The 18,412-nt window shown below is 39.5% G+C and overlaps 1 protein-coding gene across 4 annotated transcripts in view; it reads left to right on the plus strand.

Annotated features, from left to right (window-relative positions):
- The window catches only part of STK32C (serine/threonine kinase 32C), a 240,427-nt gene that overhangs the window by 69,418 nt on the left and 152,597 nt on the right, over positions 1–18,412 (plus strand). Inside the window, exons 2-3 of one of the 4 annotated variants that reach the window (XM_065552147.1) lie at positions 3,206–3,264; positions 3,383–3,420. The exons of the other annotated variants lie outside the window; for them this stretch is intronic. The gene's annotated coding sequence lies outside the window, so the exon portion shown is untranslated. The remainder of the gene's footprint in view (positions 1–3,205; positions 3,265–3,382; positions 3,421–18,412) is intronic. 4 annotated transcript variants of the gene reach the window in all.

Genomic DNA, 18,412 nt, shown 5'->3' on the forward strand with positions numbered 1-18,412 from the left:
AGACAAAGATCTGCAGAAATTGACACCATTACATGCACTTTTGGAAGTAATATTGACAGTTGGGATGTGTCCTAAAAAACTCTTTTGGAAAATGAACTGCATACTTCTTTCTCTAAGACAGAGACCGGACTGCAGCAATTCAAGAGGACATCATTTTTTAAAAGATTGAACAAACACAATATAAAAAGAGAGTTTCTCTGGGAGGCAGATAATGCAATATTTAGAGGGGCCAATTGATAAATAGAGCATCTCAACTGAAAAAAGACAAAGCTCAAGAATAAAATAAAACTGGAAAGGGGAGAAAAAGGTTAAGACACTTATAAAAACAGGTTAAAAAAGTATAACAATTCCCTAATATTAGGGGGAAGTTGAATAAGTTGATAACAAATGCCACCGAAAAAGCCCTTAGGTTTACAATGTAGACCTTATATGAAAACAGGAAATAAATGTGATAAATGTTTAGCTCAAAAGCTTAAAGGGATTCAAGAGCAATATATTATTCCACCAAATAGAAACAAGCTGCAAAAACTAGTTATGCACCCCTATGGAGGCGTGCTACTTTTGGTACATATTATTAAAAGTTCTATACCTCAGATGCTCCAAGCACTAAAATTATTCTAAAATATCTGGAAGAAGCAGGCTTGCCAAAGATAAAAATGGATAAAGAATTTTTTAGATAAAGAAATCTTAGAAGTAATAGCAAGTATGAAAAGTGGTAAAACTCCAGCTAAAAATTCTAGTTGAATTTTACAAGATATTAAAGGGAAGTTATTGCAAACTTGTTCTGTTAGGGGAGGAACTTCCACAACCTATGAAAGAAGCTACTGTGGTTGTTCTCCCTAAAGCTGGGAAAAGACTTTACCTTATGCAGCTCTTGTAGGCCAGTATCACTGTAAAATCATAAAACATTTTTTAGGACAGGTACTAGCCAGCTGATTGCAGTCCCTACTCTCAGTTTATATAAATCCATATGAAACTGGTTTAGTTAAGAATCAATAGATGTTAGACAATATTTGGAAAGTACTTGGAATCATCCATAATGCCAGATCCAGAAAAGATCAATTTTTAAAAAAGAACAGGAGTACTTGTGGCACCTTAGAGACTAACAAATTTATTAGAGCATAAGCTTTCGTGGACTACAGCCCACTTCTTCGGATGCATACCTGTAGTCCACGAAAGCTTATGCTCTAATAAATTTGTTAGTCTCTAAGGTGCCACAAGTACTCCTGTTCTTTTTGCGGATACAGACTAACACGGCTGCTACTCTGAAACCTGTCAATTTTTTAAAGTCACCTGATGTGGAAAAAGCTTTTATAGAGTGGCACTTTCTGTTCCATGTCCTGTCCCATATGGACCTTGGCCCCCGGTTTCTTAAATGGGTAACTACTCTTTACACCAACACAAAAGCAGCTGTGTGAGTTAATGGGGTTAAGTCTCCCCTGTCTGAATTACATAGAAGGACTAGACAGGGATGTTCACTGTCTCCTTTATTTTTTACACTGGCCATGAGACTTTTGCACTGAGAATATGGAACAATGACTCTATCTCAGAATAAAACTTGCAGGAACACATCAAAATAGCTTTACATGCAGATGATATAATATTTTAATCTAAACTCAATATTTCCCAAAAGTTAGTTTCTAAAGAAATGCATGACTTTGGGACAGTGTCTGGATTTAAAGTACACCTCTACCTCGATATAACGCTGTCCTTGGGAGCCAAAAAATCTTACCGCATTATAGGTGAAACCGCATTATATCGCACTTGTTTTGATCCACCGGAGTGCGCAGCCCCGCCCCTCCAGAGCACTGCTTTACCGCGTTATATCCGAATTCATGTTATATCGGGTCACGTTATATCGGGGTATAGGTGTACGTTATGCTAAGTTATGAGACCTGTGAATTCTAATCTCAAACAACCTAGAAGAGTTTTGTAATTTAAATATCAAACAAACAGATCTGTTTTTCCTCTGGTTCTTCCTCCCCATCCCTTCAGTTGTTTAGTTTGTGCTTTGGCCAGATCTTTGCATCTCGTCAGTGTCACCATTACCACGCATATCTAGGCATAGACAAGTTTCCCCTTTACTGTGAGTGTTTTTCCATGTAGCTATGTGGAAGACATGTGTAAAAAGTGGAAAATTTGATTGTAAAAAAAACCAAAACAGTAATTGGCAAAGGGACTCTTTAGCAAGCATAGGACCTGAAAATGACTTTTAATCTAGTTTTTAAAAATTGACTAGATTTCAAATTGATTGCACCCTTTTAATATCAGAGTGCTTCAGATTACTGAAACTTCCTTGGTTACACAAAATATAACAGAACGTTCCCTAATACATTAGGAAGTATTATTAATTAAAACTGTACAATTATTTTGCCAATTGTAGAACATTATGATATTGGTGATGCATTATCCTTTATTATATCTTTATTAAATTGTTCACTTGTGACTGCAAACTCAGTAATTTATAATGGATGAAACACACCTTCCCACCCGGAGCAAGGCTATATCTACACTGCAGAATTAATCCACAAGGTCAGCATCTGGGTTAGCCTAGCTTGAGTGCAAGAATCCATACTGCCAAGCCCTACCTGAGTGACTGTGTCCTCAATGGTTCTGCACTCACCTGTGTGTCTGGGGGCATATCCCATGGTTCCTTGTGCTAAAATGCTCTAGAATTCTTTCCCAGTCAATTTTGTCAATTGTAGGAGAACTTGTCTCTCTTTTGTAAAGAATTGTGGGAAGGGCATTGGAGGACTATCAGCACTTGAGTGATTTAACCTGGGTCCTCACTGCAGTGTGGGCACGTTCCATTGCAAGTTAAAACAGAGACTGTTCTAACCCACATCCCCAGTTGAGCCAGCTAACCTGGGCTTAAGCACCTCCAAACCCAGGTCAGAGGTTCCTTTGTGAATGGGAGGGCTGCTAAGACTAAAACTCAGATAAGAGCCTGGGTTAACTGTGCAGTGTCGATATATCCTACCTGGGTTTTGTTCAAGAAATTAAGTGGAGTTTGGGTGAAAAGAAATTGACCACACCCAGTCAGGGATAGATGTACAGGTTAATATTAATAGATTTTAAGGCCAGAAGAGGCCACTATGATTATCTTGTCTGACCTTCTGCATATGTAACACAGGCCAAAGAACCTCACCCAATAATTTCTGCATGAAACCCACAACTTCTGTTTGAACTATACCATATCTTTTAGGAAGACAGCCAGTCTTGATTGAAAGGTTTCAAGTGATGGAGAATCTACCACCTACATAGGTAAATTGTTCCAATGGTTAGTTATCCTCACTATTAAAAATGTTCACCTTATTTCTTGTCTGAATTTGTCTAGCTTCAGCTTCCAAGCATTGAACCATGTTATGCTTTTCCCCACTAGATTAAAGTGCCATCTGCTATCAGAAATCTCTTCTCCATGTAAGTAATTGTAGACCTTGTATTGTGGCGTCTCTCCCACCAAACTCTAAATGTTGGGTTTCCTGACCTTTTGTAGACACACTCAGTGCCTAATTCCATATTTACACCCAAGAGTTCAGTTTGAAGCTCCCTGTACAGCCACTCTGCTGAAGTCCCCAACCCCCATGCATAAATTGTGTGATGCAGGCGACTAACCCATCCTTCTGCCAATGTCATTAACATGAATTAAAGAGTTTTTAGTATATATCAGGGTTGCTTTTTAAAAAGAAACATCAAGAAACTCTGTAAAAGGTGTGATCTGGGTGTGGGTCAAGTCATGACCTCTGGTCCTAAAAGACTGGACTTAAAAACAAACATTTGTAGTATGGTTTCTCTCTTGCTTGCTTTGTTTTTTTTTTTTAAGAAAGCTGTGCACATTGAAATGGTAATCACAGGCTTTCAATGCATTGTAAATGAAAATGAGATGAAAGCTCACTTCCTTAAATAGAAGATTTAAGCAGAAATTATGCAATTCTGGTACACATCTTTTATGCAAGAGTCAAGGTACATATTGTATGTGTGATTTTTTTTTTAAAGAGAAATTCTTGACTTGTACCAATTTAGATAATTTACCCTTGTCATCAATCTCTCTTGAAAATTGTAGGGATGTTGTCTGTGTCCATGTTTCCCACTTATCAATTAGTCCATCAACAGATGCTTTAGAGTAGGTGTGGGAAAAATGGGCATAAACTTGAAGACAATATTTTTCCATGGTGAATTGTAATTAAAGGCTTTAAGCCCAAGAGGCCTGATCTTCCATTGCCCTGCACCTTGTGTAGTAATTTATACAAATGCAAAATGAGTGCAAAGAACAGAAAGAAGAATGGTCTAGTTGATAGTGCACTAGACTGGGACTAACCCAACTCCCATCCATATACAAAAATCTCTAGGTTAAGTGGTGCTTTAAATTCAAGCTAGCTGGGATATTAGGGGGATATCAACATAAGAATGGCCATACTGGGTTAGACCAAAGGTCCATCTAGCCAGTATCCTGTCTTCCAACAGTGGCCAATGCCAGGTGCCCCAGAGGGAATGAACAGAACAGGTAATCATCAAGCGATCCATCCCCTGTTGCCCAGTCTCAGCTTCTGGCAAACAGAGGCTAGGGACACCATCACTGCACATCCTGGCTAATAGCCATTGATAGACCTATCCTCCATGAATGTATCTAGTTCTTCTTTGAACCCTGTTGAAGTCTTGGCCTTCACAACATCCTCTGGCAAAGAATTCCACAGGTTGACTGTGCATTGTGTGAAGAAATACTTCCTTATGTTCTGATGTATTTCCTTTTGTTTGTATTAAACTTGCTGCCTATTAATTTCATTTGGTGACCCCTAGTTCTTGTGTTCTGAGAAGGAGTAAATAACACTTCCTTATTACTTTCTCCACACCAGTCATGATTTTATAGACCTCTATCATATCCCCCCTTAATCGTCTCTTTTCCAAGCTGAAAAGTCCCAATCTTATTAATCTCTCCTACATACGGAAGCTGTTCCATACCCTTAATCATTTTGTTGCCCTTTTCTGAAACTTTTCCAATTCCAATATATCTTTTTTGAGATGGGGCGGTCACATCAGCATGCAGTATTCAAGATGTGGTCATACCGTGGATTTATATACAGGCAATGATATTTTTTGTCTTATCATCTATCCCTTTCTTAATGATTCCCAACATTATGTTTGCTTTTTTGACTGCCACTGCACATTGAGTGAATGTTTTCAGAGAACTATCCATAATGGCTCCAAGATCTCTTTTTTGTGTGGTAACAGCTAATTTAGACCCCATCATTGTATCTGTATAGTTGGGATTATGTTTTCCAATGTGCATTACTTTGCATTTATCAACGTTGAATTTCTTCTGCCATTTTGTTGCCCAGTCACCCAGTTTTGTGAGATCCTTTTGTAGCTCTTCACGTCTGAGTAGTTTTATATCGTCTGCAAATGTTGCCACTTCACTGTTTACCCCTTTTCCCAGATAATTTGTAAATATGTTGAATAGTACAGACCCCTGGAGGACACCACTATTTACCTCTCTCCATTCTGAGAACTGACCATTTATTCTTACCCATTGTTTCCTATATTTTAACCAGTTACAAGTCTATGAGAAGACCTCCCCTCTTATCCCATGACAGTTTACTTTGCTTCAGAGCCTTTGGTGAGGGATGTTGTCAAAGGCTTTCTGAAAATCTAAGTACACTATATCCACTGGATCTCCCTTGTCCACATGTTTGTTAACCCCCTCAAGGAATTCTAGTAGATTGGTGAGGCATGATTTCCCTTTACAAAAATCATGTTGACTCTTCCCCCCAAAATTATGTTCATCTATGTGTCTGACAAAATAGATTGCAGTTCAAGTGATACTTACTCTTGAGCTAGTAATGCAGTGGGGATGTAACTACAAGTTACAGTCTAAGTTAGCACAAGTCAGCTGTGAAAGCAAACACTTTGTGTTGCTTATCCTATCATTTTGTTTAGCTTAAGTGTTTCATCATGTGGCCTCTCTGACTTGGCTAAATTAGCTCAATGGAGTAACTCAAGCTCATTGTTGCATTGAAGACAAACCCATAGATTTCCTTCGTGACTGTGGACATGTCACTTCATCTACTCTTTGACTCAATTCCCACCTTAAAATATATTACTTACACATACTCTTCCCCACCTCACACAGATATTGTACATCACTCAGATAATAAATGGAGTGGAGTGTGGGATGCTACTTTTCTGATTTGGTAGCATTTTCCCATTTTGTGGCTACAGTAAATGACTATACCACGTGCAGAGCAACAGAGAATCAGTCCTACAAGTCAAATCCTGGTCCTTATAAAAGTCTATAGCAAAACTCCCATTGAGTTAAATGAAATCAGGAGAAGTTGGCATCAAGTGTCCTTCACCACCACTGGTACAAAGTAATGCTCAATACAGTCCCTGTTCCAATTCACAGATTTTCCAAAAGGAGAAAATTCAGAACTAGAAAGCGATGTTACATGCATTTATATAGGATATTAAAAGACTCCCCACAATAATGAGGCTCATGAAATTAACGCCTTTTAAAGTAATACAAACCAAAAAAAAAGGACCAGCCTCTTCTTTCTGAAGAAAAAGTACTATTTAAAAATAAACTTTAAAGAAAGTTGTCAGATCAACAGCCTTGCACATTGAAAACTAGCAATGCTAATCCACAAGTTACATGCCACAATTCTCCACGCTGTCCAAGGTTCCTTCTCACAGACTTGCAGGGACCACCTTCAGAGCTATAAGGGAGGACAGTCTCCATTTCATTTGATCAGACTTCTCTGCTGAGGAAGTCAATAAGAGAGCCAGTTTTGATAATGGTTGTTATGGTGTGTGTATCATTCCAATGGGAACCACCAACTTCTTTCACATAGTCCACTGAACAGACTTCTAGCAGGGAGTGGTTTATGCAAACATGGAGCATAGTTTTAAAGGCTCTCTTTAGTGTTTGGATGTTACCAGATAACAGCCAGTAGCTGACTGAGCAAGCAGCCACAAATGTAACAAACTGGCTACTAGAGAAAGTTAATCAAGAAGAGGATATTTATTACTAAAGATTTTATAGCTCAGCATAAGATGCTTATAAATCAATACAGTGCTGGCCTGGGAGGCAAGGAGATTAGGATGGTATTACAAAAACATTACTCAATGAAGAAGTATGGAGATCTACAAAATATTAACACTAGTCTCAATGGAAAACCTGCATCTCATGTTCAGGTGTCCAACATCTCTAAGGGACACCCAGAAAGTATCTACTTCAATTTTAGAAAAAATTGAAGTAGATACTTTCAAGTAACATTTTTTTCAAAAAGTTACATGGTAGTAATCACTGATAATTTTGTTAAGTTATTCTTTGCAATTATTGGAGCATTAAAGCCTTGAGCCACCAAGGAGCAGGCACATCAGCCAGGTAAATATTTGTATTGGGAGCTCTTTCTAAAGCAGTGGTTTTCAACCTTTTTTCATTTGCGGACCCCTAAAATATTTTGAATGGAGGTGGCACCCCATTGACTTAGTTGGGCAGAATCAAATCAGTAAAAGGAGATAATTTTCAGCACAGCTGTGATGAAAATTTCGATGGGCAACTCTGTAGCAGGAGAGGTGTGATTACCACATGAGTTCAGTCCCCCAAACTGCAAGATGGCTGAAGTGCATCTTGTACTTTAGGAAAGGAAGTTTTTATGTATAAACATTGGTATGCTGTAGTCAAAATAAATTATGGCAGGGTTCTTTTGATCAAACTAAGCTATTTCTCAAGCAAATGCCAATCTTTAGGACATTTTCACAAGTTATGACATACAGGGACATTGTGCCTTCAATCCTCCAAAGACATGATTAGCTCTTGAACATCATAGCCTTTATAACTGTTTTAGGGTATTGCTGTGCAGTTTTTCTTGAATGAATGAGGCTGATTGTTTATAACTGAATAGCACTTCAAGCCATGTTGTTTTCTTTCATAAAGAAGTTCACTAACCACTCCTTCAGCTAAACAACTTTTGTGATCCACGGGGAAATTTCTCTGCAGCATTGAAGACCCGTATTAGCAGTCTTGTCAACACTTGCCTAAATATGCTACACATTTCTCAGGATTAACACTCAACTAGTTCTACAGAGTGTAGGTTCCACCATGGCTTATTTCAACATCCATATTTCTGTTTTAAACAAAGCAATACTTCTTAAGAAAGACAAGCCTTCTTGGAAATATGTTGTACCCAGATGGAAAGCTGGCTTTTGCCTATTACTTTTAACAAGTGCAAGTCAACATTTTTAAGCATAAATTATTTCTTCATGTCTCTTTGGGCAAGTAGTAGTGTAAATGCATTAAGATTTGGCTTCTGTGGCAATGTACACATAGCTGCAAATAGAATTAGTGAAGTTGGGATTAATAGTTAATAAGCAGCCAGATGACGTCTGACTGATCTACTTAGACCTGTTTGGAACGGCCTATTAGAACTTAATGTCCCAGAAAGTTTTAAAATGGTTAGCATTAAACAGTCTTACTTTTAGTTGATTTGCCACTAATAAAACCAATTTAAATGTAGCCTGGAGTTGAGAGAAAACTGGCCAGACTATGCCTGTGTTTCAAAGTAAAACTACTTTGGTAGATATTTTACACCCTTTCTAAAGAAAGAATCTTCACGATTTCATAATTGTGACTGGCAGTGTAATGAAACATGTGTGTGGTAACAATGAAATAGTAAAAGTAACCCACAAAATGTAATAATTACACTGTAAATTAGAGTATACACCTAGACAGAATTACAATGCACTTGCAAAATCAATTTAGTGGCAACATATTTGAAATATACATTTAAAGATTGTAGAGCTGGTTAAAATTTCTCATCAAAACTGAAAACTAGCTTGTTGACTGTAACAAAATTTTCACAGAATATTATTTTGTTAGAAATTTTCAATTTTCTTGATTAAAAAGGGAACAGAAAATAGTTTTCAAAAGCGGGAGTATTTAAGAACTATCTCCCCTGCCCCTTTGCTCCCTTCTTCCCTGTTTACCCTGAGACAAAATAATTTCAAGTTTTTGTTTAACTGAAAATCTGCATGAGTCCATGAAAAACTAGCATCTTTTGACCAGCTGTAGTCCCAGTTCTGTTCCCAGTAAAGCCAGTGACACTGACTCCAATGAGAGTAATATTGGGCCCATTATGTTCTAATCTTTATACCTTTAGATGGATATTCTATGTTAATGAGACATGAATGGGAACATATAGTCCTATGGGTTCACCTTAAGCCCAGATAAAAGGAAAGACTTTGATAATTGAAACTAATTGTTGGGGTTTGTGCCATCCCCCACTAATGAACCTCAAGTTGGAAAATAAGTACAATGGCATAAACTAAGTAGAGAGGTAAATGACTCCCCATGCTCCTTTTCTTTTTGGTTTCTTTTGTGAAACAGAATGTCAGTTAGTGTGAGAATTACTGGGATGGGGTCAGATCCTCGGTTGATGTCAGTTGGCATAGTTCCATTGAAGTCAATCAAGGTACATCACATGATACCAGCTGAGGATTTAGACCCTATTCTCTGAGAACTGGACAGAGATCATCATCTAATTTCACACAGGAATGGACAGAGATTATTCACTAAATTCACATATGCCATAAATGAACAAGATAGAGATTTTTGATCACTGTGAGGGATGTGATCAAATTCAAGAAGCAGATTTGTTTAGCACCCAAATATAGCCTCTGGGGCAAATCAGTTACTATGATCCTGAGCTCCAAAATGTATGAATTTCAGATGGTAGTTTGATTGTCACCTGTTCCAATACCCAGTCCACTGCTCAGGCTGCACTATGTTCTGACTGGCCAGTCTTTGATTTAATATCCGGGTAAACTAGAACTTGTGATGTAGCTGTGATATGAAATGTGTAATATGAAAAGCGTAATTAATCTGTAATGGTTTTGCTATCATGGCTGTTCTGTATTTGATTATTGAGCTTTTCAAACAATGTTATTTTCTCCATAATTAAAATATGCATGAGGAAGGGTAGACTCACCCCTGGTTTACCTCCTCCTAGTATAGCAGCTCTCTCCTCTCAAGCACCCCCTGCTCAGAGTCACTCCGGACTTGTGGTGGTTCCCCTCTTCCCATGACTTAGCCAGATCATGTTTCGTCCCACCCCTTCAGTGTTAACAGACAGTCCAACAATAAGTGTCCAACAAATATTTTCAAGACCTGGTGTCAGGACTCCAGGCCCAATGATCATCATATCCATCTCTCCTGGCTCTGAGTTGTCCTTATTGCCTTATGTCAGGGGGTTTTACTTTACCTTACCAGTGGTGGATAGAGGAACCCAGGTCCACCCATCACACTGGGTTCTAGTCCAGAGACCCTAGGATTATCACCTAATCCTGCTCCATCAGACATCTTGTTTCTGCCTCCCTGGATTCTTTCCTATCATTTGCCTTTCTTCACACCTTTCCCCAGCCACTTCCCTGGGCTCTTTGTAATGAGTAACTAGTTCTAGGGCTTCTCGCCAGAGGTCCAGTTCCTATCCCTGTGGCAGGGATTTACAGGATTTACTCGAATCCTATATCTTCCCTTGTCAGGCTTCCTCCTTGCCCTGCAGGACCTCCTGTTCCTCACAAGTGTCTCCACTTTCTTGCTCCCCAGAGAGTCTCTGTGGACTCCCCACCCCCCCTCTCTCTGCAGCCCTTCAAACTTCTGTCCCAAACACCCCGTAGGCTATACTGTCACTTCCTCTTGGCCTTTTCTGCCTCCTGCTTCCTCCTGGCTTTGACGTACCCACCTTCATTCCCAGGCTTCATCCTGTCTCAGCCCTCTGGCTCTAGCTTCTGGACTCCCAGGTTTATCTCTGCTTTTAGCCCAAGAGATGAAACTCCCAGCTACCCCTCTCCTGCAATCCCTCCCAGGCCTCTTTCCCAAGAGCCTGTGCTCCCTCCTTTATGAAGATCCAGCTCCTCTCCAGCTAGATTTGACTATCTCATATGCCTAACACCTCTCCATGTGCCCCACAGTGCACATCCCACCACAGTGCAATTCCAGCTTTATTTTCAAATAATGTGATTTAGTTGCTGCTCTTTTAGAACCATAATGAACTGTGATAAATATCTATTTAAAATGTGTATAGGCTTGCATTGTGTAATGGTGTGCAAGGGTGGAGGGAGTATGAGAATCTGTTCTCCTCCCTGACGTATGCAATCAAAGGCTAGTCAAAAGAACAGTGTTTGACCTCCCAGGGACTTCTCCAGCCCGGCGCCCGTAAGGAAACTCACCTTCCAAAAGGAAGCCTTCCCAGAGGAAACCCCATTCACACCTGCCAATGGAATTGACCATGTGAGCAGGGCTGGCAGAGTGCATGCTGTAGTTAATGCCACAGCTGATCCTTATCTGCCTATGTTTTGGATTATCTGTTGCACTGTTTATGGACTCTGGCAGATTATAAAATTATGAAAAGATTTAAAGCTTCTAATTTACTTCCCACAGTTTATGCTGTTTGCCTACATTCTGCACTTTCCTCAGCTTGGACAGTACTCTGTACCATAGGGATATTGCAGAGGGCTCCCTCACTGCACCCAGCTGTCTCTCCTGCTTCACTTTCCCCATTCCCAATGGATGATGAACCTTCCCTGGTACATGGACAGTGATCACCACAGACCAGGATGAGCAAGTAAGGGGTTGCTCCTTGAACAATCTCTGTGAATCCACACCAATAGCAATGTGGCCTTCAATGTTGGAAATTTCATTGTGTGTATTACCAGTAATGTGTTCCATAGGAGGAAGTCTGTCTCCCCCCCAGTGAATAAGGTTTAACCCCAGTTCCAGGTCATCAGTTTGATTTCTCAGGGGTTTTTAATAGTCTCAATTAAAATAAGTGTGCTTTGTCTTCTTACTTAAACATATGTAAAGCAGGGATAATTCCATTTAAGGCAGTGGAGTAACACTGATGTAAGAAGCCCAGGTTTTCTTGCTGTTATGGTGGTGTAAATCTGGAAGAACCCCACCAGCATCTGTTAAGTTCCCCTGGTATAGCAGAGAATAATTTGGCCCAGAGAGATGAGAATCAGATTCACTGTGTCTGCTGATAGCTGTCTGCACATATTTAACATTTTCCTCTGAACATTTTATGCAGTCTTGAACCAAACACTTCATGTTCACTTGTTTCAGCCACTGTGGCCGGAACACATCCAACTTCTTGTAGCTACATGAGGAATTCTTATAGATTAAAAAAAATACATGACTGGTATGACCTGATACCATCAGTGGATAGTCATTTGATGTAAGACACGACAGGGTATGTCTATACTTCAGCTGTGGTTCCCACAGAGGGCAGACAGACTCATGCTAGTGCACTAACAGTAGCAGTGTGGATGTTGTGGCATAGACAGTGGTTCACCTGAGCTTGGACCTAGAGGCTGCAGTGGGCTTGAGCTGCTGCCAATGCCACAATGTCCACACTAGTATTTTTAGTGTGCTAGCTTGAGCAGAGCTAGCACAAGTCCATCTATCTATGCTGGGAATCACACCTCCCAGCTGCAGTCAAGTCCCTTTAAGTCAGCCTGGCCTGTGACAGTCACAGTCCATGTACCACGGGAGTGCTCATCATACCCTTAGGTCAACAAGCTTGGCTGTGAGTTAGTGGGATCATGGAAGCCAATGATTTTAAGTGTTTAGCAGATCCTGGTTTACCTTTAGGTTTCATAGAATTCTTTTAACTTTCTAATAACTGATAGGTTACTAGATTTTAAAAATTACAACCAAAGACACCAAATTATAAACATAAAATAATGGAAAGAGTAACAAACTGCCGCCTTTCAGAAGCATTTTCTATTCATGTCCAGATTGCTGTTGCTCCTGTCTAATTTGCGTGGTAGGATCAGGTGCTAAGACAAGAAAAAAATCAAGTGACTTCAAATCTGTTTGAGGCTTTTGTCAGGTCAGCCTATTTGATGTAGATCTATTCCAGCCAGTACATGAAAGAAGCTTCTCTTAGGTTGTCTTGAACCATAAAACAAGGCGATGCAAAGTCATTGAAATCAAATGAAGTAAAAATCTTAAATGAATCCACATATTTCATAGAATCTCTATGGATAGTAATTCCATGCTCTAATAAGAATAGAACAGTAGGGATCTATTATCAACCACCTGACCAGGACAGTGATAGTGATGATGAAATGCTAAGGGAGATTAGAGAGGCTATCAAAATAAAGAACTCAATAATAGTGGGGGATTTCAATGATTCCCATATTGACTGGGTACATGTCACTTCAGGACGAGATGCAGAGACAAAATTTCTTGATACTTAAACAACAAGGAGTCCGGTGGCACCTTAAAGACTAACAGATTTATTTGGGCATAAGCTTTCATGGGTGTAAAAAAAACCCACTTCTTCAGATGCATCAAGAAGTGAGGGGTTTTTACCCACAAAAGCTTATGGCCAAATATATCTGTTAGTCTTTAAGGTGCCACTGGACTCCTTCTTGTTTTTGTGGATACAGACTAACACGGCTACCCCCTGATACTCGATATTTTAAATGACTGCTTCTTGGAGCAGCTGGTATAGGAACCCACAAGGGGAGGGACAATTCTCGATTTAGTCCTGAGTGGAGCACAGGATCTGGTCCAAGAGGTAACTATAACAGGACCGCTTGGAAATAGTGACCATAATATAACAACATTTAACATTCCTGTAGTGGGAAGAACACCGCAATAGCCCAATATTGTGGCATTTAATTTCAGAAAGGGGAACTATGCAAAAATGAGGAGGTAAGTTAAACAGAAATTAAAAGGTACAGTGACTAGAGTGAAATCCCTGCAAGCTGCATGGACACTTTTCAAAGACAATTTACAAGTGGCCTATACCAACAGTAAATCACTATCCTACTCTGCTCTGGCACAGCTACTTTGGCCAGGGAGTGGTGAGATGGAACCAAGGCTCTACCCCTTCCCTACCCATACTCGCCCATTCCCTGCCCACCTGAACCTGGGAGGGAGTAAGCAGCTGATTAACTTTATTTACTCTTACACTGCCAGACCTAAGGTGTGGGCAGCCCATGTAAGATGTATAGTCCAAGTCACAATCAAGCTCCAAACCTTTTAAGGCTTAGCCCTCCTATTTAAGGTAGGTCAAATTTTGGATATAAGAAGTGTCAGATGGGAGAATAGTTTGGAAGTGATCCACCCTACTGCAGTTCAAAGGACCAAATCCTGCTTACTTTTCAAGAGTAACATGAACTGAATTTGGCCTGGACTTATTTAGGGATATGTTCATGGGGGATTTACAAGGTTATAAATTAAATGCTTAACTGAACCTTAGGTATTTAATAGCTATTTATTGCATATTTTGCTTAATATTGTAAATTTTCTTATTTTATGACGAGACAAAAATACTTAGACACAGGCCTGAACCAAAACTCTATCCCTGAATTCCCAGGAACTTTGGGAAAATTTGGGTTCGTGATACAAACGTTGGGGTTTTTTTTTTTTTTTTTTTAAACAGAAGAGCATCAGCAGCAAAAGACAAATTTCCGCTCACCCAAACAGAACACACACAACCAAATCAAACTACCACAGTTTTTTTGAAAAAGGAAACAAATGTCTTTCTTGATATGGGAGGGTTTGAAAGTTCTATGCTGAGAATTTCCCCCTCATGTCATGTAGGTGGTTTGACTTGAGAAAATGGTTTGGGGAGAACATAACCTGTAAGAAAATGAGGTTGTGCCATCAGTACTTAGATACCACAGTGAGAGGCACTAAGTAAGGTAGATAAGACAACTATATTGTCAGTAGGGACTTTAATGTTATTTGTAAGATAACATTTAAATTTCTTGCATTGTGGTGACAATATCCTGTGTTGAATAGTCATGCATTCAAGCAGAGAATAAAAGTCTAATTATTTCCTATTGCTTGATTGGGAACAGTATTTGAATCCATATTCAACATTCAAGTGATTAGTAACACAAGTCACGTGACAGATTTATTCCACGACTGGACAACTTTAACTGTTAAATTGAGTGGACGGCCTAAAGGACTTATCAGGCTTTGAATTTTTCAAGGAGAGGCAGCAGGTTAGGGAGAGGCAGAAGATAAGTAGGATTAGGGAATTTTAGAAATGTCTAAGCCTTTTCTTTCTGGGTCAGAGGCATCATTCCTATGAAAATTAGGCTTCTGTAAGATTCATAGATTTTTAAACCTAGAGGGACCATTATGGCCATCTGTGACCTCTTGCATAACATAGGCCATAACATTTCACCAGGTGTTTCCTGCATAAAACCCATAATGTCTGTTTGAGCTGTAGCATATCCTTAAGAAAAACATCCCATCTTAATGACTTAAAACTATGGAGAATCCTCTGCATCTCTCTGTAAGTTGTTTCAATGGTTAATTATTCTCATAGTGAAAAAAGTGCACCTTATTTCTTCTCTGGGTTTATCTAGCTTCAGCTTCTTCATCTTGTTACACTTCCATCTGCTATATTAAGGAGTTCGTTATGTCAAATCTACTCTCCACATAGATACTTATCAGTCACCTCTTAAACAGCTCTTGGATAAATTAACTAGATTGACCTTCTTTAGTCTCTCTCCTCAGTATAATGGAGTTCTTCTAAGAGAATTGTAGAAGTGAATTACCATAATTATGTCATCTTTTTTTCCTTCTAATTTCTGTGACTGAGTTATCACCACTGAAGCTGGTAACTAAAGTTATGGTTCCAATAACCAGCTCTCCTATATTTAATTCATTATTTGTTTGTATATCTCTGTTCATTTAGGGAGGTTTGTATTTTTGCAATGGTCCCAACATATTGCTGTTATAAAGACTGTCAAACAATGGCTCACCATTCATGCCAGAATAGGAGATGTAACCCCCCTCAGCGGGAGAAAGCAATAAATTACTACTTTCCATTTATTAAAGTTGTTGGAAAGTATTCAAAATGTCAATTAAAAAAACCAAGGGGGATGGGGGAGTTTTTGTTGATGAAAAATGAATGGAAATCTGCAAAAATTTCTATGGAAATTGGTTATTTTTCCATCCAGTCCTATTATTCATCTGGTCACATGTCTGCCGCAGAGTAATAGGCACAAGAAACATAAAAGAAGGCAAAATCATGCCCTCAGAGGGCTTACACTCTTAAAAAATAAACAGAGAGCCCAAGAGAAATTGAGAGGGGGCAGTAGGGAAAAGGGGGTAGCAAACAAGTAAGAGGACCATGTGATAACTGTCTACATCCTGATAACACAAAGCTCAATAAACCTATAACCTTGCCATTGTCAGCTGCTGAAGTCAATGGGAGTTTTACCATCAACTTCAATGGGGCCAGGACTTCACTAGATCTTTGAGATGTATTTCAGGGCAATGTTTAGGACATTCCACAAGGAATGATTTCTTCATCTGTGAAAACTGATGCCATTTAAGTAAATTATCTGTTGGTTTATCCATTTCTCAGTTTCTGTGTGCTATATTTTCTTCTACAGAAGAAAATATAAAGTTTCTGAACCCAGGGCTTGGAGTGGGATTGGTCATAACAGGAAGCAGAGAGTTTATCAAATGTATCTTTTGTAATTAATTGAGCCATAATAAAATTCAGATATTATATTTTTGCTCATATAGTTGAGTAAAGTCAGTTACTAGCCATTTAAACACAGCCCAGCACTGCCTATTTTCCTTTCTTATTTTCAGTTTCCTCTATGAATCTTTTTAAAATTTACACTTTTTAATGTGTAGCTGCTATATGAAAACATCCTAATTTTAAAACAGTTACTTTAAATCCAATACACCCACAAACCAGATTATCTGGAAAATAAAATGCAGTAATGAATAAATGGAAAATCCAACAGACTCCAGATGGCATGATTTTCTCTTGGATATGCTTGTTACATTGATTGTTTTTTCTTAATATAACTGCATTTTGGCTTGTTGTTTCATCTTATAATTCAGGCTTCTAGATATCTTGGTTATCTATATCTCTAAGGTTGAGATGTAAGGGAGAGAACAGTTCTGACTGGGAGCAAAATGCAGTATTTGTACATATCCCTATTCAAATACCAAGTGTGTTTGGTAATCTTGTCCCTCTTGCTAAGGTAATGGAGGGTCAGCAGCAGCAGCTCTGAGATAGTGGTGTTGAACACTGCAGTCCTATCGGAGGATTCCAGATATGGCCCAAATGTACCCCTTATTAGAATTCCCACATAGCCCCAAGCACCCCCTTGTGGTTGGACACAGTAATTATGGTTTTCATTTCTCCTCTCAGGCTCCTTAAACCTGCAGCACAAGTTCTCTTAGGTCCGATATTACCCCCGAGCTGGGGCTGGCACATTATCCCACATAGTATAAATAGGCCCTGGAAGCCCCAAATGCAGTCTATTTACACACACAGTCTATAAAAGTCCCAAACACAGCATCAATACACCTCATACCCCCAGCTCCAGCAATTTCTGTACACATGGTCTCTCCTTCCATCCCTACCTGTTCTTTTAGCAAAACAGCTGTCCCTGCCTCTCTACCTAGGATCTTTCTCAGGCTTCTTTCTGGATGCTAAGCCTCTTCCTGGGAAAGGTCAGCAAGTTAGTCCCTCCCCTGATTTCCTAGTCCTCAACAGCACTTTGGCTCTACCTCCTCTGTTGGTCTTCAGCTTTCTGAATAGAAGGCCTTCTAAACACCTTCTCCTCAACTACATCTCTCTTCCTCTAATTTATTAGTTCCAGATGGTGCTCCACCTCTGCATCAGGTCAACCTGAGACACACTTGTGCTGGCACAGGGGCACTGTTCCCAAATAACTTAAAGGGGCCAGTCAGCCTGTGACATCCAATGCTTAATTTGTGCCAGGGCTTGCTAGGGCTGATCCCCAGTACTTCTAGGCTTGGCAGTTCATATCCTTGGCACCTCTGGACTTGCTGCATCAGTTATGAATGTAAGAAAAATTGCTTGAGCCCCAGCACCTCTCATTACAAATTAAGTACTCTTGACACCCCATTGCCCTAATTGAAGTGTGTGTGTGTGTGTGTGTGTGTTTGTGTTTCTACCTGGGCAGCATCCTGGTTTAGAGAGCTGGTACCATGAGAGACAGGGTTCTTGCAAACATAGTCATTGCCTTATTCATAACTCATTGGTGTCCAGGTAGTTTAAATTGTTCCTTGCAGTGTGCAACTTTTATACTGCACTCATTGAGGCTGAATATCTTGTTCCTGTGTGCAGTCCTAGTCCCTTGTTTTGTTAGATTCTTGTTGAGTTCCTTACACCCCTCCCTAGTCTGGACTAACCTAAATTATTTTGTTTGACCAGCAAATGTTGCCTCTGTTTTTCTCCCCAAATTCCAGAGCATATGGTGCAGAGTGGTATATACGAGTCATTGGACGCTTTATTCCTTATTGAATATGCTTATTTTCACTTCCTCAATCCATGAAGACTTGTTTTGCTACTCTTGTGTTGGCAATAATTCCTGTGAGTGTTTGATCTCGCTTTCACGA

Source organism: Chrysemys picta, chromosome 7 (genome assembly GCF_011386835.1).
Source record: "Chrysemys picta bellii isolate R12L10 chromosome 7, ASM1138683v2, whole genome shotgun sequence".
Taxonomy (NCBI): domain Eukaryota; kingdom Metazoa; phylum Chordata; order Testudines; family Emydidae; genus Chrysemys; species Chrysemys picta.